Genomic DNA, 24,243 nt, shown 5'->3' with positions numbered 1-24,243 from the left:
GCAGGTAAGGGTGCTCTCGAGCGGCTAGATGTTCTTTACCATTCGGTCATCAGATTTGCCACCAATGCTCCTTATAGGACACATCACTGGACTCTATACTCCTCTGTAAACTGGTCATCTCTGTAAACCCGTCGTAAGACCCACTGGTTGATGCTTATTTATAAAACCCTCTTAGGCCTCACTCCCCCTTATCTGAGATATCTACTGCAGCCCTCATCCTCCACATACAATACCTGTTCTGCCAGTCACATTCTGTTAAAGGTCCCCAAAGCACACACACTCCTGGGTCGCTCCACTTTTCAGTTCTCTGCAGCTAGTGATTGGAACGAGCTGCAACAAACACTCAAACTGGACAGTTTTATCTCAATCTCTTCATTTCCTAGACTCAATCATGGACACTCTTACTGACAGTTGCGGCTGCTTTGTGTGATGTATTGTTGTCTCTACCTTCTTGACCTTTGTGCTGTTGACTATAACCAATAAATGTTTGTACCATGTTTTGTGCTGCTCCCATGGTGTGTTGCTACTATGCTGTGTTGTCATGTTGTGTTGCTACCATGCTGTGTTGTCATGTTGTGTTGCTACCATGCTGTGTTGTCATGTTGTGTTGCTACCATGCTGTGTTGTCATGTTGTGTTGCTACCATGCTGTGTTGTCATGTTGTGTTGCTACCATGCTGTGTTGTCATGTTGTGTTGCTACCATGCTGTGTTGTCATGTTGTGTTGCTACCATGCTGTGTTGTCATGTTGTGTTGCTACCATGCTGTGTTATCATGTTGTGTTGCTACTATGCTGTGTTGTCATGTTGTGTTGCTACCATGCTGTGTTGTCATGTTGTGTTGCTACCATGCTGTGTTGTCATGTTGTGTTGCTACCATGCTGTGTTGTCATGTTGTGTTGCTACCATGCTGTGTGGTCATGTTGTGTTGCTACCATGCTGTGTTGTCATGTTGTGTTGCTACCATGCTGTGTTGTCATGTTGTGTTGCTACCATGTTGTGGTCATGTTGTGTTGCTACCATGCTGTGTTGTCATGTTGTGTTGCTACTATGCTGTGTTGTCATGTTGTGTTGCTACCACGCTGTGTTGTCATGTTGTGTTGCTACCATGCTGTGTTGTCATGTTGTGTTGCTACCATGCTGTGTTGTCATGTGTGTTGCTACCATGCTGTGTTGTCATGTTGTGTTGCTACCATGCTGTGTTGTCATGTTGTGTTGCTACCATGCTGTGTTGTCATGTGTCGCTGCCATGCTGTGTTGTTGTCTTAGGTCTCTCTTTATGTAGTGTTGTGTTGTCTCTCTTGTCGTGATGTGTGTTTTGTCCTATATTCATATTTGATTTTATATTTATTTTTAATCCCCCGTCGACGCAGGAGGCCTTTTGTCTTTTCGTAGGCCGTCATTGTAAATAAGAATTTGTTCTTAAATGACTTTCCTCATTAAATGAAGGTTCAATCAAATAAATATACAATTATAATACCTGGAATGGATTGAATGGAATGGTTTCAAACCATGTGTTTGATGTGTGTGATACCATTCCACCCACTCCGCTCCAGCCATTACCACCAGCCCGTCCTCCCCAATTAAATTGTCACCAACCTCCTGTGGTGTGTGTGCGTGTGTGCGATTGTGCATGTGATTGTGTGTGCAGATGTGTGTGTGGGAATGAGTGGGTGTGTGCGTGTGTGTGTGTGTGTGCGACTGTGCGTGTGTCTGCGTGTGTGTGTTACTATACTATTCATATTATTGTCTATTACACTGAGTGACTAGTTGAGTTTATCAAGCTGAGGCTTACCCTGTTCTCTGTGACTGCTGTCCTTATTCCTATCCAATTATTATCCTAGCCTGACCCTGTTCTCTGTGACCCCTGTCCTTGTTCCTATCCAATTATTATCCTATCCTAGCCTGACCCTGTTCTCTGTGACCCCTGTTCTTATTCCTATCCAATCATCATAGATCAGTGGTCACACAGAAGAATATAAGATGAGGAACTAAGACAATTTAGTTCACTTATGTATGCCTCCCTATCCAGCCTGTGTTGGCACGTCTCTCTCTCTCTCTCCCTTTGTCTCTCCCTTTGTCTCTCTCTCTCTCTCTCTCTCTCTCTCTCTCTCTCTCTCTTTCTCTAGTCTTGATGTTATTTTGTTAACCTCACTGAGTAGCAAGATATCAGAGTTTGTTCCAGTCAAACTATAGCTCACACTTGACTTGGCTTGACTTCAGCTTTGAGGCTGAGGACCAAGTTGACCAAAAGGCCCAGAAATCAACTCTAGTTATGCCTGCTTAAGTATCCTTATAAGAAGAAAAACATGAGTTTGCACAAAGTAGGACAGCCAAGTGTGTGTGTGTGTGTGTGTGTGAGTGCGCGTCTCTCTCATATCTTAGCACCACATTAGCTACACATGGTGGGACAGCTTAAATGTTTCATATTTTACCTCTTGCTCATGTTCAGTTGTTTTAAATCAGTTTAATACTATACTGACTGGCTCCTGGAAACGCTGTACAGAATTCAAACGCTATTTCAAATAATCTCAAATACTTTATCTGTGCTTGATTGAGCTTGCCTCGTTTAATGGACCAATAAATAGAATGGTGGAACAACCCCCATCTGACACTTCAGGCAGGTTGGTGCAAACCCTTAAAGCAGGGCCCTACGAGGAGCTGACACGCTCTACTGTATCTCCTTGCCCGACCAAATAAAATATTGAAATATTTATCATTTATATGACCGAAACCCGCGCTGACAAAAATATGCATTGATCTCAGATAAAGCATCAGAACGAGCAAAACAGCGCCCCTCTGTCTCCGTATGTGTAGACCATGTATATGATGCTTTCTGGACACAAATAGTATGGCATGTCATACATTTTCTAGCCAGACAGCTTCAGATGTATTGGCTACGTACAGGAAGAGAGCACGGCTGTTTCGCTCGCTAGTTTCAGCGGAGAGGAAGAGTCAAAGCTAGAGGGCTCACTCTTGCCAAAATCTGGGCTAGACCTAAACGTATCACCTGCAATGGCGCTTTTTGGACAAAGACTCCCATTGTTAGGGCGGAGACATTAGCATCTTGTCTTACATACAAATCTCTGGTTTCAGCCACTGTGCGAGTGCACAGTGCACTGTTCGGATCCTATAATTACTCCTGTCTAAATAAAATACTTCTAAAATAGTTTACCAGATAACTTAATTTAGCCATAGAACTATTCATTTAGCTGTGGATTGTTTCAAATCACAAGTGCAGAAACCTATGCCTATTTGGGAAGCCTGCAATTGGGCAGCGCGCATGGCAATAGGGCCAACTGATTATTGAGTTGCTGCTGTCAGTGAAAAGCGTCTAGAATATGTGAAGATAATTTATCATTTAAAATGTTGAGACAAGAAGAAGGGGAGGGGTCTGTGGGGAAGTAGCCTACAGCCGCTTCTCTCCAGAATGAATGCACTCAGCTATCCAGAATGTGCTCCGCTGTCTCCCGCCAATTCTTGCACATTTCATTGTGTAAATTGTTTACCCTTTAAAAAAAATAAAAAAATTCCCCATTACTTATGAAACCAACTAAAGCCTACTAAATCTACCGTTAATACCCATAATTTGGTTACGTTAATTTCTGTCAATGGATGTATTACAGTCGTTTACTGTTCTCATCCTCAGAGTGGAAACACTGTTTGCAGATTTCACAACCTGCTACACTTGTGAGAAACAAGTGTTGATTTATTTCATAACCATCGTTTAGGAATTTTGTCAATTATTTTACTGTCTTTTGTTTGGAGTGATGAGTGCCATAGACCGCTGCGCCACTCAGGAGAGTGATACAATGTTGAACTTCACTAGATTGCTCAAATCAAGACAAATAGAAAGGGAGGCAGATCGGCGGAGTAGTGAGAATAATGTGATTTCATCAGGGTATGATCTACTGTTTTTATTAGTCAGATTTAGGACTATGTATTTTACTTAGTTGACTATAGAAGTTAAAGGCCTACTGCTGAATTGGCCTATAGGCTATCTCTGAGTTCCATGTGCCAATTTCTTTATCCGCCAATGGATCACGGTGTAGGCTATCAATGTTTCCATGTGGCAAAGGCTGGCGAGCATTAGTTGAATTGTACCTTTTAGATATAATTTTAAATAATATTTTTATAATTTACCACGTGACAATATTTTTTTTTTAAACGAAAACGTTATAATCAGAGTGAAACTGTTCCACGAAAATGCGCATATAGGTAGAAATGGTAGGATAAAGTGTACGCTTCCCCAAATTAGAAACGAACGAGTGGCCTGTGTTCTTTATTATAACATCCATTAGCAAAATGTACACGATGTGCCGTGAAGAAAACGGGACCGCATATAGAAATCAAATTGGGAAACACTGGACTGCTGGATGAGCTTAGCTTGGCATCTAGACTGATTTTAGTACAGATCAGTCTGGTTTATCCAGGCTAGAGTAAGTTTCTCCTATTTCGACACTCGCGCTCGCGCACTCACACACACACACACACACACACACACACACACACACACACACACACACACACACACACACACACACACACACACACACACACACACACACATAATAGACACATATACACACACACACATTTCAGTCTGGTATAACCGATAACCAGGCAAGGATAAGCTTGTCCTATGCGAACACGCATCTATTGATCAAAGGGAGAGCTAACTGGCGGGATGATTGATTGAAGTCCATTAAGGCTGGAAGGTGTGTGTGTGTAGTTATGACGTTATGACACATGTACATGTCGCCTAGGCTAGTCAAGGACCCAACAGAGGTCACCAAATATCCATTGTTTTGTGTGACAAACATAACGTTTAAAGCACTCAACTTTACATAATTTTGCAGCTAGAGAAAAATAATAAAATAAATACACAATAAAATACAATAATAATAAATCAATAAGTGGAATACTGAATGAATAACAGACATCACTCTTTACCATGTGGATCTATCGTAAGAAATAGCAGCTCTATAATAACAGACATCACTCTTTACCATGTGGATCTATCGTAAGAAATAGCAGCTCTATAATAACAGACATCACTCTTTACCATGTGGATCTATCGTAAGAAATAGCAGCTCTATAATAACAGACATCACTCTTTACCATGTGGATCTATCGTAAGAAATAGCAGCTCTATAATAACAGACATCACTCTTTACCATGTGGATCTATCGTAAGGAATAGCAGCTCTAGACATTGCATGTCTCTCTGCTACTGTTTCACCTCACTGCACAGGCCTACAGCCCAGAACAGAGATAAGGACTATGTCTATCAAAGATAGCTCAAAACCGATTTCATAATCGCTCCAATCTGTCTGGCTTGCATGTGCATGTATGTGTAGTGTCATGCGTGAAGCAGGCTATAGGAAAGACGGAACATGGTTGAACGTCCAATTCTGATGTAACTGTGATCTGATGTGACTGTGAAACCTTGTTGCAGCATACAGCCCATGATCATTATAAATTACAAATTAGTATCGATTACCATCAGGAAATAGGCAAGGTTGTCATTACTGTAATAAACTTGTTATTATGTACACATAGGGGTCGTAGCTGTGTTAGTACATGACAAGCTACTGATAGGCTACCTATCACAGTTTAAAAAACGACAGTTTAATTTGCTGATTTTATTATCTCGTAGCCCACAGTAGTCTATTTGAGAGCATTTCGCTACACTCGCATTAACATCTGCTAACCATGTGTATGTGACAAATACAATTGGATTTGATTTGAAAGGTGGTTAAGAATACAATATTTCATTATGTTAACATTAACATTAACATATTAAAAATGTTTTGTCAACGCGTCATAGGCTGCAGGACATAAACACGGAGTTTTATAAATGTTGTTTCTTTGACACAGGTGTGGGGAAACTAAAGTAAGCTACATTTTGGTACCGCCCAGTATTGCATGATTGTCACAGTGCGGGACCCCAAAACCAGGACAGGGCGGAAATTCAACTCTTGGTTGGCAAAGCGCGCGACAAATCATGCGCGCGTGCCACGAGAATAAGATTCAGGCGAGAGAGAGCTCCAACGGACGGTCTCGCTCTAGCGCTGGTGCTGGAGTCATGCCAACGCTGTAGCCCTAACCACAAACCCTAACCGGCTGTGCTTGCTTGTCGGACAGTGTGTGACTTGCATACGGGTTGCTGCGACGGCGGAGGAGGAGAGTGCTTTTACCGGATACCGTTTAATTTCGGAGTCTTTTCAGTCTAGGTCCGAGACAGGGCAGAGGAAAACGCATATTGCGCTATGAAAAGGACTTTGAGTTGAGTGGAATTCCGAACGAACCGTCGACAAGCAAGGACACAACGACGGAGAAACAAAACAGCAGTTGGATAAAGACAAGAGGGAAGAAAGAAAAGGACGTGATTGAGAGAAAGGATCAGTTTATGGGTAAGTGGAACTGCTTTATAAAGGCATAAAGTTATATATTTTTTGACTACATGGTAATAACACCTCTGTGGTAATAATATTTGATCTTGCAATTATTATTGGTGGCATTTGGAATACACTTGTAGCTTTGTCAGACACGCTTGTTTTGACACAGTGGTATTGAATCTCAGATAAGTGTTTATTTTATTACAGGCTATTAAACCGTGGACCAGTCTCGCGGTTTTGCTAGCGATATCCTCTATGTCAAGACAGGAAAGTTCACCAAAAATATCTAGATAGAAGAATTCCCGCGTCTGAAATGCTACACAGCTGTACCCTCTTCTGCGCGTAATTGCCATTTTTACGCATAGCCGTAATGACGGTTAATGACTGTTGAGGGTATGAAAATGTGAATGGGGTGGATCAGGGTGTGGGCACTCATACGCGCTGACAGACAGATCATAGCTGTAATTTCAGAGTGGTTCTAAACTGTTATAGTTCATTTATGAATGTAAACGTTGGCAATTAGTCTGTCATCTGGTTTGTTTGATTGATTGATTCAAGGTGAGCGTTATTCAATGATTAGATGTGAATCCAGCTGTCATGTCATTTTGACACGCGCACACACACACACACACACACACACACACACACACACACACACACACACACACACACACACACACACACACACACACACACACACACACACACACACACACACACACACACACACACACACACACACACACACACACACACACACACACACACACACAGCCAGACTGTACTGGACTATAATAGCCTACTGATTTGTTTGTGGTCGGCTTGTTCCAGTCAAATTAGCATCACCTACTGTTCTTCCTTAGTTTATGTTGCTGAGAAAACTGCTAAATGACACTATGAATTACCATTTAGTGTGCTGTGTGTGCAGATGCATGATGCAATATAATTTGTTTGACACAGATGTGCGTGTGTGTGTGCATGTGTGTGTGTGTGTGTGTGTGTGTGTATGTGTGTGTGTGTGTGTGCGTGTGTGTGTGTGTGTGTGTGCGTGCGTGTGCGTGTGCGTGTGCGTGTGCGTGCGTGTGCGTGTGCGTGTGTGCGTGTGCGTGTGTGTGTGTGTGTGTGTGTGTGTGTGTGTGTGTGTGTGTGTGTGTTTTTTTAAAGCTTTTTTTGGTGTGGCAAGGGGTTGAGTTTATATTTCACTAAATCACTTATCTGAAATGACCGTAGTGTGCTGTGTGTGCTGATAACATGATGCAAATAAATGAGATTTTTATAGTCCTATGTTTGCATGATATGGGGGTGGGAGATTATATTTGAGTAATGTAAATCTTTGGTCTATTTTCATTTTCATCTGTTGAAAATAATACATTTGTGGATTATGATGGCTAATAATACCTTCTTCAGTCTAATCCTATTTACTATAGGATAGAGACCCAATCCAGTCCACACACACACACATACGTACACATGTACACACACACACACACACTCTGGAGTACACTTCCATTGGAAATTAGATTTCTGTTTACTGTGATAGACACACGGCAGTACATATAAACACAGACCAATACACTATTGTTTTTACGGTATCTGGCAGCCAGTTACTGTGAGGATCACCTTCACTCCAAACACAGAAACACACACAAAGCTCTCCCTCGCCCTCCATTTGGCAAATCTGACCATAACCATATTCTCTAAATCTGACCATAACTCAGTCTGACCATAACTCAAATCTGACCATAACCCTATTCTCTAAATCTGACCATAACTCAGTCTGACCATAACTCAATCTGACTATAACCATATTCTCTAAATCTGACCATAACTCAATCTGACCATAACTCAATCTGACCATTACCCTATTCTCTAAATCTGACCATAACCATATTCTCTAAATCTGACCATAACTCAAATCTGACCATAACTCAATCTGACCATAACTCAATCTGACCATAACTCAATCTGACCATAACTCAATCTGACCATAACTCAATCTGACCATTACCCTATTCTCTAAATCTGACCATAACCATATTCTCTAAATCTGACCATAACTCAAATCTGACCATAACTCAATCTGACCAAAACTCAAATCTGACCATAACTCAAATCTGACCATAACTCAAATCTGACCATAACTCAAATCTGACCATAACTCAATCTGACCATAACCATATTCTCCAAATCTGACCATAACCACATTCTCCAAATCTGACCATAACTCAAACAGGAAGTACCAGTGACACGCTCAATACGGAAGTGGTTCGATGAAGCATATGCTAAGTTACAGGATTGTTTCACTGGCACAGACTGGAATATGTTCCAGGATTCATCCGATGGCATTGAGGAGTTTACCACATCAGTCACCGTCTTATTTAATAAGTGCATCGACGACCTCATCCCCACAGTGTCCAAACATACATACCCCAACCAGAAGCAATAGATGAAAGGCAACATCCGCACTGAGCTAAAGGCTACGATGGTGCCGACAGACATGGCAGCTCTGCTTCTAGCTCCGATGGAACTTTGCAGTATTTAGTTTTTTTGGGGTGTTATTTCTTATTTCTTACATTATTAGCCCAGAATTTTTGAGGTGTTATTACATACAGCCGGAAATAACTTTTGGATATCAGAGCTACAGTAACTCACCAGCATTACGACCAGGAATATGCCTTTCCCGAATTGGATCCTTTGTTCGTACCCCCCAGGGCAAATTAATGTATCCCAGAGGCTGCTCCAAGATGCCAACGGCGGAGAAGAGGTATTCAGAGTGGACTTCCAGTCCGACTCAGGAGGCGTGCACACCATCCACTGCTTCCGAGTGTATTACTTGCTAATGTCAAGTCCCTGGATGATAAAGTAGACGAGCTCAGGGCGAGGATCTCCTTCCAGAGAGACATCAGGGACTAACATGCTTTGTTTCACAGATTCATGGCTCTCTCAAGATATACTGTCCCTGTCCATACAGCCAGCTGGGTTCTCAGTACATTGTGCAGACAGGAATAAAGAACTCTCTGGGGAGGAGAAAGGCAGGGGTGTATGTTTCATGATTAACTACTCATGGTGTGATTGTGATAACGAACAGAAACTCTTTTTGTTCACCCGACCTAGAATATCTCACAATCAAATACCGACCGTATTACCTCCCAAGAGAATTCTCTTCGGGTTTATAGTCACAGCCATGTATATTCCACCTTAAGCTGATACCACAACGGCCCTCAAGGAACCACACTGGACTTTGTGCAAACTGTAAACCACATATCCTGAGGCTGCATTTATTGTTGCTGGGGATTTTAACAAAGCAAAATTGAGGAAAACACTACCAAAGTTCTATCAACACATTGACTATAGTACTCGCGCTGCTAAAACACTTAACCACTGCTACTCCAACTCCGGGATGCCTACAAGGCCCTCCACCGCCCTCCATTTGGCAAGTCAGATCATGACTCCATTTTGCTCATCCCTTCCTATAGGCAGAAACTCAAACAGGAAGTACCCGTGCTAAGGTCTATTCAAAGCTGGTCTGACAAATCGGAATCCATGCTTCAAGATTGTTTTGATCAGGAGGACTGGGATATGTTCTGGGATGCCTCTGAGAATAACATTGACGCATACACAGACACAGTGACTGAGTTCATCAGGAAATGTATAGGGGATGTTGTTCCCACCGTGACTGTTGAAACCTACCAAAACCAGACACTGTAGATAGAAGGCAGCATTTGTGCAGAACTGAAAGTGCGAACCACCGCATTTACCCATGGCAAGGTGACTGGGAATATGGTCGAAGGCAAACAGTGTAGTTATTACCTCCGTAAGGCAATCAAACAGGCAAAACATCAGCACAGAGACAAAGTGGAGTCAACCGCTTTGGGGATAACACAGTGCCACCGACGCGGCCCGCTCCCAAGGACTGTGGGCTCTCATTCTGCGTGACCGACGTGAGTAAGACATTGAAACGTGTTTACACTCGCAGGGTTGCCGGCCCAGACGGCATCCTAGCCGCATCCTCAGCGCAGACCAGCTAGCTGGAGTGTTTACAGATATATTCAAACCTCTCCCTATCGCAGTCTGCTTTCCCCACTTGCTTCAAGATGTCCACCATTGTTCCTGTACGTAAGGCAAATGTAACTGAACAAAATGACTATCGGCCCGCAGCACTCACTTCTGTCATCATGAAGTGCTTTGAGAAGCTTGTTAATATCACCTCTACCTTACCTGACACTCTAGACCCACTTCGATTTGTATACCACCCCAATGGATCCACAGACCACACAACCGCCATCGCACTGCACACTGCCCTATCCCATCTGGACAAGAGGAATACAGTTGAAGTCAGAAGTTTACATACACTTAGGCTGGAGTCATTAAAACTCGTTTTTCAACCACTCCACACATTTCTTGTTAACAAACTACAGTTTTGGCAAGTCGGTTAGGACATTTACTTTGTGCATGACACAAGGAATTTTTCCAACAAATTGTTTACAGACAGATTATTTCACTTATAATTCACTGTATCACAATTCCAGTGGGTCAGAGGTTTACAGGAGTAAACAGGTACAAAAGTATCTACATCCACAGTAAAACGAGTCCTATATCGACATAACCTGAAAGGCCGCTCAGCGAGGAAGAAGCCCCTGCTTCAAAACCGGCATATAAAAGCCAGACTACAGTTTGCAACTGCACATGGGAACAAAGATCTCACTTTTTGGAGAAATGTCCTCTGGTCTGATGAAACAAAAATAGAACTGTTTGGCCATAATGACCATCGTTATGTTTGGAGGAGAAAGGGGGAGGCTTGCAAGCTGAAGAACACCATCCCTACCGTGAAGCACAGGGGTGGCAGCTTCATGTTGTGGGGGTGCTTTGCTGCAGGAGGGACTGGTGCACTTCACAAAATAGATTGCATCATGAGGAAGGAACAGTATGTGGATATATTGAAGCAACTTCTCAAGACATCAGTTAAAGCTTGGTCTCAAATGGGTCTTCCAAATGAACAATGACCCCAATCATACTTCCAAAGTTGTGGCAAAAGAGGCAGCTGTTTATCGTTGTCTCTGATTGGGGACCATATTTAGGTAGCCATATTCCCTTGGGTATTCTGTGGGTACTTGTCTATGTGTAGCTGCCTGTTAGCACTCATATGTATAGTTTCCCGTTTTGTTCAGTTGATTGGTATTTAGTTTGTTTCAGTGTTCATTCGTTTAATAAATTAAGAATGTACGCTTACAATGCTGCACCTTGGTCTCCTCCTTATGACGAATGTGACAGAAGAACCCAACATAAAAGGACAATTCAGCGTGTTCAGGAGGAGCAGACAGCATGGACATGGGACGAGATTTTGGACGGTAAGGGATCCTGGATGTGTGAGGAAATATTGTCAGGAGAGGATCGCCTACCATGATGGCAGGTGGAGATAGCACGGGATGAACGGCGACGATATGAGGGGACACGTTTAGCACGGAAGCCCGAGAGGCAGCCCCAATAAAAGAAATTAGAGAGGCACACGAGGAGATTAGCTGAGTCCGGTTGGAGACCTGAGCCAACTCCTCGTGCTTACCGTGGGGAGCGTGTGACTGGTCAGCTGCGCCTTGGTCTCCTCCTGACACGAACTAACAACTTCAGGAATTAATCCGTAAAAAAAAAAAAACAGTTATATAGCCTAGATCAAAAATAGCATTATTACAGGCAACACAGAATATCGTCTTCTATGATATCCAGGGGGAATTCAAAAATGATATGGGCATCAAAGAAATATTTGTCAAATTAATGAGCATGTACTGAAAACTCAGAAATACATCAGAAATTGTCCTTATTTTCCCCTACATCATAAAGCATATCAAGATCTTCCTATGTTTAATGTGCTGAGAAAACACGTATGTGATGTACATTCGGTACATTCGGAAAGTTTTCAGATCCCATGATTTTTCCATGTTTTGTTACTGCCTTATTCTAAAATTGATTACGTTGTTTTCCCCTCAATCTAAACACAATACCCCATAATGACATCACAGTACCTCATAATGACATCACAGTACCCCATAATGACATCACAATACCCCATAATGACAAAGCAAAAACACTTTTTTGCAAATTTATTAAACATGAAAAACTGAAATATTACATTTACATAGGTATTCAGACATTTTACTCAAAACTTTTTTGAAGCACATTTGGCAGTGATTACAGCCTTGAGTCTTCTTGGGTATGATGCTACAAGCTTGGCACACCTGTGTTTGGGGAGTTTCTCCCATTCATATCCTCTCAAGCTCTGTCAGGGTGGATGGGGCGTGTTGATGCACAGCTATTTTCAGGTGTCTCAGTCCCTGCAGCTCAGTCCTTGCAGCTGAAAAACATCCCCACAGCATGATGCTGCCACCACCATGCTTTACCGTAGGGATGGTGCCAGGTTTTCTCCAGACGTGACGCTTGGCATTCAGGCCAAAGAGTTCAATCTTGGTTTCATCAGATCATAGAATCTTGTTTTCCTTGGTTCGAGAGTCTTTAGGTGCCTTTTGGCAAACTCCAAGCGGGCTGTCATGTGTCTTTTACTGAGGAGTGGCTTCCATCTGGCCACTCCACCATAAAGGCCTGATTGGTGAAGTGCTGCAGAGACGGTTGTCCTTCAGAAAGGTTCTCCTATCTTCACAGAGGAACTCTAGAGCTCTGTCAGAGTGGCCATCGGATTCCTGGTCACCTCCCTGATGAAGGCCCTTCTCCCCCAATTGTTTGGCAGGGCGGCCAGCTCTAGGAAGAGTCTTGTGGTTCCAAACTTCTTCCATTTAAGAATGATAGAGGCCACTGTATTCTTGGGGACCTTCAATGCTGCAGAAATGTTTTGGTCCCCTTCCCCAGATCTGTGTCTCGACACAATCCTGTCTGACCTCTGCAGACATTTCCTTCAACCTCATGACTTGGGTTTTGCTCTGACATGCACTGTCAACTGTGTGACCTTACATAGACAGGTGTGTGCCTTTCCAAATCATGTCCATTCAATTGAATTTAACACAAGTAGACTTCAATCAAGTCGTATAAACATCTCAAGGATGATCAATGTAAACAGGAAGCACCTCAGCTCAATTTTGAGTCTCGTAGCAAAGGGTCTGAATACTTGTGTAAATAAGGTCTTTTGTTTTTTTATGTTTAACAAATTTGCAAGAAATTAAAAAAAACTATTGTCATTATGGGGTATTGTGTGTAGATTGCAGATGAGATATATTCTGCTGAGGATTTTAAAAAAGTTAAATCAATTTTAGAATAAGGCAACAAAATGTTACAAAATGTGGAAAAAGTCAAGGGGTCTGAATACTTTCCGAATGCTCTGTATAAAGTCAGTATTTGTCAACATGAAGAGAGAAAATAGGATGTCACATATCTCAGGATATTGAATGAGTCATATCCGGCCACAGGAAATATGTGTAATATTCGGAGTAATCCCAATATCATGTCGAAAAGACACATCTGGATTCAGACTTTTTCAGGATATGGTACATATTCACAAAACTCTAAATATTCTGTAGAATATCAAACACATGTCATGTGAAGATATCTCCTGATATGGACCCTTTTCGCCCAGTGAGGGTTTTAAGTGGTGTAATTTAACAAAGTGGAAATGCTGAAAGTTTTTGGATTTGGCTGATTTGTATTAGAGAGGAGGAAATCGTTTTTCCTTGAATAGATTTTAGCGGGGTTTTTTTGTACATTAAGAGAGAAAGAGAGCATCTGTTTGTGTGTGTATGTGTACTGTACCCATTGGTCAGCTATAGGATTACCCCCCCCCATCACCCTCTATCTCAAATTGCTTTGACTACCGCTAGATAGATAGGTTAAACTGGGTTTAGGCAATGTAGCCTAGTTTCTAGTTTCAGTCCTAACATGATTTTACAAGCATAGAGTTGAGAGGTTGAAGTCAAACACTATGTCCCTACATGGCTTAGGATTAGCTGTGTTGGACATGAGTCAAAGGATACCTCCAAAATGGCACCCTATTCCCTACGTAGTCCACTGCGTTTGACCAAACTACAATATGTAGGGTGTCTATGACTACATAAATCATAGGGTGCCATTTGGGACCAAGTCAAAGATTGATTTAATGAACGGCCATTATGGAGGGGAGAGGTAGAGGCAGAGTGCGAAACGAAGGGAGAGTATGATAGAGAGAGAAAGAGGGAGAGAGAGAGTGATGGAGAAAGAGAGAGAGAGTGATGGAGAAAGAGAGAGAGAGTGATGGAGAAAGAGAGAAAGAGTGATGGAGAAAGAGAGAAAGAGTGATGGAGAAAGAGAGTGAGAGAGAGATATTGAGAGAGAGAGAGTGATGGAGAAAAAAAGAGTGGAGAAAGAGAGTGAGAGAGATTGAGAGAGAGAGTGATGGAGAAAGAAAGAAAGAGAGAGAGAGGGTGATGGAGAAAGAGAAATTGAGAGAGAGATTAATGGAGAAAATGAGAGTGATGGAGAAAGAGAGAGTGAGAGAGATTGAGAGAAAGAGTGATGGAGAAAGAAAGAGAGAGAGAGAGTGATGGAGAAAGAGTGATGGAGAAAGAGAGAGAAAGAGAGTGAGAGAGAGAGGGTGATGGAGAAAGAGAGAGACAGGATTACAGTGTGATTGTGTGGTTTCTGTGTGCGTTGTCTGATGACCTGTAAAGGGGGAGCTGGTGTTCCAAGTACCTGTTTCCATTATTACTCACAGTCATATAGGGGTGTTTCAAGTACCTGTCTCCATTATTACACAGTCATATAGGGGTGTTCCAAGTACCTGTCTCCATTATTACTCACAGTCATATAGGGGTGTTCCAAGTACCTGTCTCCATTATTACACTGTTATATAGGGGTGTTCCAAGTACCTGTCTCCATTATTACTCACAGTCATATAGGGGTGTTCCAAGTACCTTTTTCCATTATTACTCACAGTCATATAGGGGTGTTCCAAGTACCTGTCTCCATTATTACACTGTCATATAGGGGTGTTCCAAGTACCTGCCTCCATTATTACACTGTCATATAGGGGTGTTCCAAGTACCTGTCTCCATTATTACACTGTCATATAGGGGTGTTCAAAGTACCTGTCTCCATTATTACACAGTCATATAGGGGTGTTCCAACCACCTGTCTCCATTATTACACAGTCATATAGGGGTGTTCCAAGTACCTGTCTCCATTATTACACAGTCATATAGGGGTGTTCCAAGTACCTGTCTCCATTATTACACAGTCATATAGGGGTGTTCCAAATACCTGTCTCCATTATTTCTCACAGTCATATAGGGGTGTTCCAACCACCTGTCTCCATTATTTCTCACAGTCATATAGGGGTGTTCCAACCACCTGTCTCCATTATTACTCACAGTCATATAGGGGTGTTCCAAATACCTGTCTCCATTATTTCTCACAGTCATATAGGGGTGTTCCAACCACCTGTCTCCATTATTACTCACAGTCATATAGGGGTGTTCCAACCACCTGTCTCCATTATTACACAGTCATATAGGGGTGTTCCAAGTACCTGTCTCCATTATTACTCACAGTCCATATAGGGGTGTTCCAAGTACCTGTCTCCATTATTACACAGTCATATAGGGGCGTTCCAAATACCTGTCTCCATTATTACACAGTCATATAGGGGTGGCAGGTTGAACTATCAACCACATGTTCCTCTGACAAGCGAGGCACACACACACACACACACAAACCTGCTGCCGCTACCCAGTAATAGCAATTGTTCTTGGCACATAGAACATTCCTTCCCCATATCCAGGCTCTATATGTTTTTTAATACAATATAACACAGCATTATTACACACACACCACATACATTCTACCTGAGAGAGGGAGAGAGAGAGACACACACACCACATACATTCTACCTGAGAGAGGGAGAGAGAGAGACACACACACACACCACATACATTCTACCTGAGAGAGGGAGAGAGAGAGACACACACACACCACATACATTCTACCTGAGAGAGGGAGAGAGAGAGACACACACACACCACATACATTCTACCTGAGAGAGGGAGAGAGAGAGACACACACACACCACATACATTCTACCTGAGAGAGGGAGAGAGAGAGACACACACACACCACTTACATTCTACCTGAGTGAGGGCGGGAGAGAGAGACAGAGCAAGAGACAGAGAGAGACAGAGAGAGACAGAGAGAGAGAAAGGTATGCACATACAGAAGAGTCTCTATGACATCATTTGACTCAACAAGGTCAAACAAATGGCAATACCCATCTGATCATCAGCCTGGGAAAGGTTGTATACTTGTGTGCGTTGTGTACTTGCGTGCGTTGTGTTTGTCCAATTGGGCCATTTGCGCAGTTCCCTAGCAGTGATGTCAAATATTGGGTTTCAAAATAACACTTAGGGGCTGAAGGGGTAATCTGTGTGGATTACGATGGGAAACATGGGATTATCAATCCCGATTTAACCCTCTGATTTAAATTGAGGGATAGGAGGACCTTTATGGGCATTTCCGTCTAAAACAGTGTTCCCCAACTGGCAGCCCGCAGGCCAAATCTCCAGCAATATTATCTTGCCCCCCAAAGCTCCCCAAATTAATTATGAAATGTGTTATATATCTATATATATATATATTTTAATAATAAAAAATAATCGGATCCGAGATGCAAAAAGTCCCAAATATAATGTCCCAAGAAGGAAGTTACCCCGCCTTAATAATGCAAAAGTTACATTTGAACTTCATCCATGAGGAGAGAGAATTCAGCAGATGGCTTAGCAGTCTTTTTCTTTGTTTTATCCCGTGTCTTATCACATGTCTTATCCCGTGTCTTATCCCATGTCTTATCCCTTGTAAATTGTTTTTTTTTGGTAGATATTATAATCTCACTTTCTATCTACAAACTAAATGTACTTTCCTGCAACCCGCCTCACCCAATGTTGTACGGATATGCTATTTTTATTCCTTATAAATGGAACCTCCATCAGGAGCTAGCCAGCTAGCTACTAGCCATTAGTCTTTGTTAGCCATGGCTAGCGGTCTTCCCCTTTAGCTCGCACACCAGCCAGCTTTAGCTCAGACAATACCTGCCAGTCTGCACAGCGTGATATCAAATCAGAGCATATCGGACTGCTTCTCTCTACCACATCACTGGATTCCTGCAGATCTGGATCATTATACCGGATCATCGCAGCGAGCTAGCTGCAAATGAGTGGCAACTGTTAGCTAATGCCTCTGTCCTGAAGCAAGCACCAGTTAGCCTTGAGCTAGGCCCATATACCAGCTAATTCTAGGGCTACAATACTTCCTTTGCAAATTGGCCGGGACACTTTATTGTCGACACAAAGCCCTGCCGATCCATCACAACTGGTCTGCCGACGTAATTGCCCGAGTTGATCTCAACAGGCTTTTCCGTTACGATGTCGCCAAAGACCCATCGGCTAGCCCCAGCCTGCTAGCTTTCTGAACGCCGTGTCTCTCACCCGCCTAGCGTAGTAGTGACTACCGAACGGCTCCCTGACTCACCTATTGCTGCTCATTGGACCCTATGATCACTCGGCTACACAGCTGATGCCCCCTGGACTGTTTCAATAACACCTCATTTTGTGTTATCTGTCGGCCCCAGCCTCAAACTCAGGTCCTGTATGTACCTAACTGACCCTCTCTTCCCATTCATCACCATTTATCTGTCGGCCCCAGCCTCAAACTCAGGTCCTGTATGTACCTAAATGACCCTCTCTTCCCATTCATCACCATTAATCTGTCGGCCCCAGCCTCAAGCTCAGGTCCTGTATGTACCTAACTGACCCTCTCTTCCCATTCATCACCATTTATCTGTCGGCCCCAGCCTCAAACTCAGGTCCTGTATGTACCTAACTGACCCTCTCTTCCCATTCATCACCATTTATCTGTCGGCCCCAGCCTCAAACTCAGGTCCTGTATGTACCTAACTGACCCTCTCTTCCCATTCATCACCATTTATCTGTCGGCCCCAGCCTCAAACTCAGGTCCTGTATGTACCTAACTGACCCTTTCTTCCCATTCATCACCATTTACCTGTTGTTGTCTTAGGTCTCCTGATCAACACCTGTGATTGCTTTATGCCTCTCTCTAATATCAATATGCCTTGTCTACTGCTGTCTAGGCTAGTTCTTATTGTTTTATTTCACTGTAGAGCCCTCAGTTCAGCTCAACATGCCTTAGATAGCTCTTTTGTCCCACCCCCCACACATGCAGAGATCTCATATGCTTAACACCCGGCCGTCCTACAATCTAAGCTAGATGCCCTCAATCTCACACAAATTATCAAGGTACCCACCAGGTACAACCCTAAATCCGTAAGCACGGGCACCCTCATAGATATCATCCTGACCAACCTGCCCTCTAAATACACCTCTGATGTCTTCAACCAGGATCTCAGCAATCACTGCCTCATTGCCTGCATCTGTAATGGGTGAGCGGTCAAACGACCACCCCTCATCACTGTCAAACGCTCCGTAAAACACTTCAGCGAGCAGGCCTTTCTAATCGACCTGGACTGGGTATCCTGGAAGGATATTGACCTCATCCCATCAGTAGAGGATGCCTGGTTATTCTTTAAAAGTGCTTTCCTCACCATCTTAAATAAGCATGCCCCATTCAAAAAATATAGAACTAAGAACAGACATAGCCCTTGGTTCACTCCAGACTTGACTTGGCATTCTTGACAAAAACATCCTGTGGCATTCTGCATCATAAAAAATCCTACAAGGTGATTTTCTGGATTTTTTCTTCTCAGTTTGGGGTTTTAAAACGGTTAATATCATGTTTGTGAGTATAACGGAACTTATTTGGCAGGCGAAACCCCGAGGACAAACCATCCAGGAATTTTTGTTGTTGTTGAGATGACTGTTTTCAATTGGTTTTCTATGGGATACTAGATTTATGAGGCATCTGGTTGCAGTTCCTATGGCTTCCACTAAATGTCAACAGTCTTTTGAAATTGTTTGATTTTTTTCCTTTGAGAAATTAAGAAGTAGCCCTTTCCTTTCTGGGTGTCGAGCCAAGTGGACTGTTTTGTTTCGGACGCTCGACCTGGAACTCGCTCCACTTTCATTTTATCCGCTATTGAACACAGTATAATCCATCTTAACTTCTCTAGGTTAGGGGGCCCAAACTAAACTGCCTGCTACTCAGCCATAAAAGCTAGAATATGCATATAATTAGTAGATTTGGATAGAAAACACTCTGCAGTTTCTCAAACTGTTTGAATGATGTCTGTGAGTATAACAGAACTCATATGGCAGGCAAAAACCTGAGAGAAAAATCCAACCAGGAAGTGGGAAATCTGAGGTTTGTAGTTTTTCAACTCTTGGCCTATCGAATACCTAGTGTCTACGGGGGTCATATTGCACTTCCTAGGGCTTCCACTAGATGTCAACAGTCTTTAGAACCTTGTTTGATGCTTCTACTTTGAAGTTGGGGAGAATGAGAGGGGAATGAGTCAGAGGTCTGCCAGATAGCCACGAGCTGATGACGCGCATTCACCTGAGAGTTAGCTTGCGTTCCATTGCAATTCTGAAGACAAAGGAATTATCAGGTTGGAACATTATTGAAGATTTATGTTAAAAGCATCCTGAAGATTGATTCTATACATCGTTTGACATGTTTCTACGGACTGTAAAGGAACTTTTTGACTTTTCGTCGGCTCCTAGTGAGATCGCGCGTCATGAATTTATAATACTGGGCTAAACGTGCGACCAACAAGGAGGTATTTGGACATGTATGATGGACATTATCGAACAAAACAAACATTTATTGTGGACTGGGATGCATTCTGATGAAGATCATCAAAGGTAAGTGAATATTTATAATGCTATTTCTGACTTCTGTTGACTCCAACATGGAGGATATCTGTTTTGCTTGATTTGTTGTCTGAGCGCTGTACTCAGATTATTGCATGGTTTGCTTTTTCCGTAAAGTAAAAAAAAAATCTGACACAGCGGTTGCATTAAGGAGAAGTGGATCCAAAATCCCATGCATAACAGTTGTATCTTTTAGCAATGTTCATTTTGAGTATTCCTGTAAATTGATGTTGTCACGATGTGGCTCTCTGCAAAATCACCGGATGTTTTGGAACTACTGAACATAACGCGCCAATGTAAACTCAGATTTTTGGATATAAATATGAACTTTACCGAACAAAACATACATGTATTGTGTAACATGAAGTCCTATGAGTGTAATCTGATGAAGATCATCAAAGGTTGGTGATACATTTTATCTCTATTTCTGCTTTTTGTGACTCCTCTCTTTGGCTGGAAAAATGGCTGTGTTTTTCTGTGACTTGGCTCTGACCGAACATAATCGTTTGGTGTGCTTTCATCGTAAAGCCTTTTTGAAATCGGACACTGTGGCTGGATTTACAAGAAGTGTATCTTTAAAATGGTGTAAAATACTTGTATGTTTGTGGAATTTTAATTATGGGATTTCTGTTGTTTTGAATTTGGCACCCTGCAGTTTCACTGGCTGTTGACGAGGTGGGACGCACATATCCCAGAGTCGTTTATCGATTATTTACGTTTTAGGATATCTAAGGTTGGATTAGGAAAGTTGTTTGAACCATTTGGACCAAGTTTACAGGTAATTTATTAGATAATTTGTAGTCATGTTGGGCGAGTTGGAACCAGTGTTTTTCTAAAAACAAACGCACCAAATAAATTGACATTTTGGGGATATAACGAAGGAATTAATCGAAAAAAATGGCCATTTGTGATATTTATGGGACATATTGGAGTGCCAACAGAAGAAGATCTTCAAAGGTAAGGCATGAAATATATCGTTATTTCTGAGTTTTGTGTCGCGCCTGGCTGGTTGACAAAATGTTTGTTATGCATTTGTATGATGGGGTGCTGTCCTCAGACAATCGCATGGTTTGCTTTCGCTGTAAAGCCTCTTTGAAATCTGACATGGTGGCTGGATTAAGAAGAAGTTAAGCTTCATTTTGGTGTGAAGTGAAATATTTCAAATAATTTAATTTGAATTTGGCGCTTTGCCATTTCACCAGATGTTGTCAAATCGATCCCGCTAACAGGATTAAATCCATAAGAAGTTTTAATTGGAGTCTATTTCTTCCAAGCCTATAGTATATACAATAACTTAACTACCTCAGCCAGTTATGTGGCTTAACAAAACATGTAACCTAATAGAAATTAGATGTTTTTATTAGGCCTACTTCAATTACAACTACAATTGCAACTGGCAACCTCAGGAACTTGACCACTATTGGCCTGGGCCTGTCTGTCACCTGGGCCAGTGGTGGGTTTTCCAGTTCTGTGGGCACGCTCCACCTCAATCTTCCTGTGGTCCATCTTCAGTTTCTCCGAGATCATTTCCCTCACTTTGTCCTCAGACTCCGTCCAGGTCTCATGGAGATTCTGCAATTCCGTCCACCACAATGTTGTTCCGCCTTGATTGTCCCTTGAGATAATCTGATTTCTCCGTCATTGTTATCATGGAATCACATTTATTTTATCCAACACATCTTTTAGCTCAGCGTTTAGTCTGGCACACATCACATGCTGATGGATGATGAGACAATGCAAGCCATTCATTTGGGGGGCAATTTCCTTCAACTTGCTGACCAGGCCCCTAAGTCTGCTCACCATAGCAGGAGCCCCGTCGGTAACCACAAAGTTAAGTTTTTCGAATGACAGGCCATGCTGCGTAAACAATTCTTCCAGCTTGAATATGATGTCTCCTGTGGTGTGTCAGTGCCAGTAGCTCTTCTAAAGCTAACAAACTAGGTTCCATGTTCGGTAGCTAGCTAACATTAGCCTATAACTAGCAATGCAAATTGATTTCTGAGATACAAATAATATTACTACACTGATCATACATAGTTAGATAGCGAGCCAGCAAGCTAACATTAGCTAGCTAGCTAACAGTACGCTTTAACTTGCAATGAAAACATCTTTCTGACAAAATCAGAAACGTATATCTGAAAATGGAGCTTACCTGTATACATAGACGAATGATTCACGGCAGATTGGAGGGTTCCATTTAACTAAGTAAGACGTCCTGTGTCGTTTCCATTTTGTTTGTACAGCTTGTTTGTGTCAAATCAATCCGGTTCACATTGACCGTGTACACAATGTAAACATGGCCCACACACACCCACACAGTTGTGAAGAGGGCACGACAGCACTGATCTTTGTCCATAGCTCCTGCTAAATTCAAGGCAACAATGTTGTTGAGAGCAGTAGCAACACTTTTGCAGATCTCTATGGCTAATGTTATATCTTTCAAAAAAGCAGTGATAGCAGGATTATCTACATATACTGAGCAGCTCATGTTATAGACAGAAGCGTGTTACATGGCAGACCAATCCAAACTCTCGGCATGTCTAGCCCATCCATTATCTCAACCAATCATGGCTAGGGGGAAGGTTCCTGACTTTTTCGGTGGCTAAACCAACTAGGCTCATAATTTAACAATTGTATTCATATATACAAATGGCAAACAAGTTTGTTATTAAGGCACATGAAAGTTCACATGTTCCAGAAGGCATTTCTGCAAAAAAAAAAACGCATTTTGATTAAAAAAAAACACTCCTGTGAAGTAGTGACGTGCGACATATGCCTAGCTTCCTGAAACGGGTCACAAATCTGGTCTTGTTTTGGGGCCGGAGTTCATTCTAATAATATTCAGTGTGTATAATAATATCCAAATATGCAAAAGAAGAATATTGTAGATTTCTAACTTTGTGTATCTCTTTAGGATCACCATGAAGAGAATTACATTCATATCCATATTTATGCATTTTTGTTTATTACAGATCAGGGAGCCATGATGGTATTCCGTTACTGTAATTCTGTTACCGGATATACATCCACTATACCTAGACACCTACTGTAGTTCATAGTGCTGAACGATTCCTTTGTGATTTCGGTTTCTATAATTAAAAAACAAACATTAAATGCACTATGCATTATCAAATGAAATTGTATTTGTCATGCTTTGAAAGCAACAGGTGTAGACTAACAGGGAAATCTTTAATAATAGAAATAGTGACACGAGGAATAAACAAACAGTGAATAACGATAAGAATAACTATTAAAAATAACATGGCTATATACAGGGAGTACCAGTACCGAGTCGATGTGCAGGGGTACGAGGTACTTGAGGTAGCAATGTACATATAGGTAGGGTTAAAGTGACTAGGCAACAGGATAGGTAATAGTTAGCAGTCTTGTTTAGCAGTGTTATGGCTTGGGGGTAGAAGCTGTTGAAGCTGTTAGAGCACTGGTACTACTTGCCGTGCTGTAGCAGAGAGAATAGTCAATTGCTTGGGTGGCTGGAGTTTTTGACACTTTTTTGGGCCTTCCTTTGACACCGTCTGGTATAGAGGTCCTGGATGGCAGAGAGCTCGGCTCCAGTGATGTACTGAGCCGCAGCAGCCTCTGTAGCACCTTGCGGTCGGGTGCAGTAACCGTACCAAGCAGCCAGTAGCCCTACCAAGCAGCCAGTAGCCGTACCAAGCAGCCAGTAGCCGTACCAAGCAGCCAGTAGCCGTACCAAGCAGCCAGTAGCCGTACCAAGCAGCCAGTAGCCAAACCAAGCAGCCAGTAGCCGTACAAGCAGCCAGTAGCCGTACCAAGCAGCCAGTAGCTGTAGAAGCAACCATTAGCCAAACCAAGCAGCCAGGAGCCGTAGCTGTAGAAGCAACCATTAGCCAAACCAAGCAGCCAGGAGCCGTACCAAGCAGCCAGTAGCCGTACCAAGCAGCCAGTAGCCGTACCAAGCAGCCAGTAGCTGTAACAAGCAGCCAGTAGCCAAACCAAGCAGCCAGTAGCCGTACAAGCAGCCAGTAGCCGTACAAGCAGCCAGTAGCCGTACTAAG

General features: G+C 42.5%; 1 protein-coding gene across 1 annotated transcript in view; it reads left to right on the top strand.

The window, feature by feature from the left end:
- Positions 1–6,032: 6,032 nt before the first annotated feature.
- LOC109881685 (5-hydroxytryptamine receptor 2C) overlaps positions 6,033–24,243 on the top strand; it is a 281,372-nt gene continuing 263,161 nt past the window's right edge. The window contains exon 1 of the mRNA XM_031791781.1: positions 6,033–6,413. The gene's annotated coding sequence lies outside the window, so the exon portion shown is untranslated. The remainder of the gene's footprint in view (positions 6,414–24,243) is intronic.

The sequence above is a fragment of the Oncorhynchus kisutch genome, linkage group LG16 (assembly GCF_002021735.2).
Source record: "Oncorhynchus kisutch isolate 150728-3 linkage group LG16, Okis_V2, whole genome shotgun sequence".
In the NCBI taxonomy this organism is placed as follows: Eukaryota; Metazoa; Chordata; class Actinopteri; order Salmoniformes; family Salmonidae; genus Oncorhynchus; species Oncorhynchus kisutch.
Note: the sequence above shows the minus strand (reverse complement) of the source record. Positions and strands in the feature narration are given on the sequence as shown.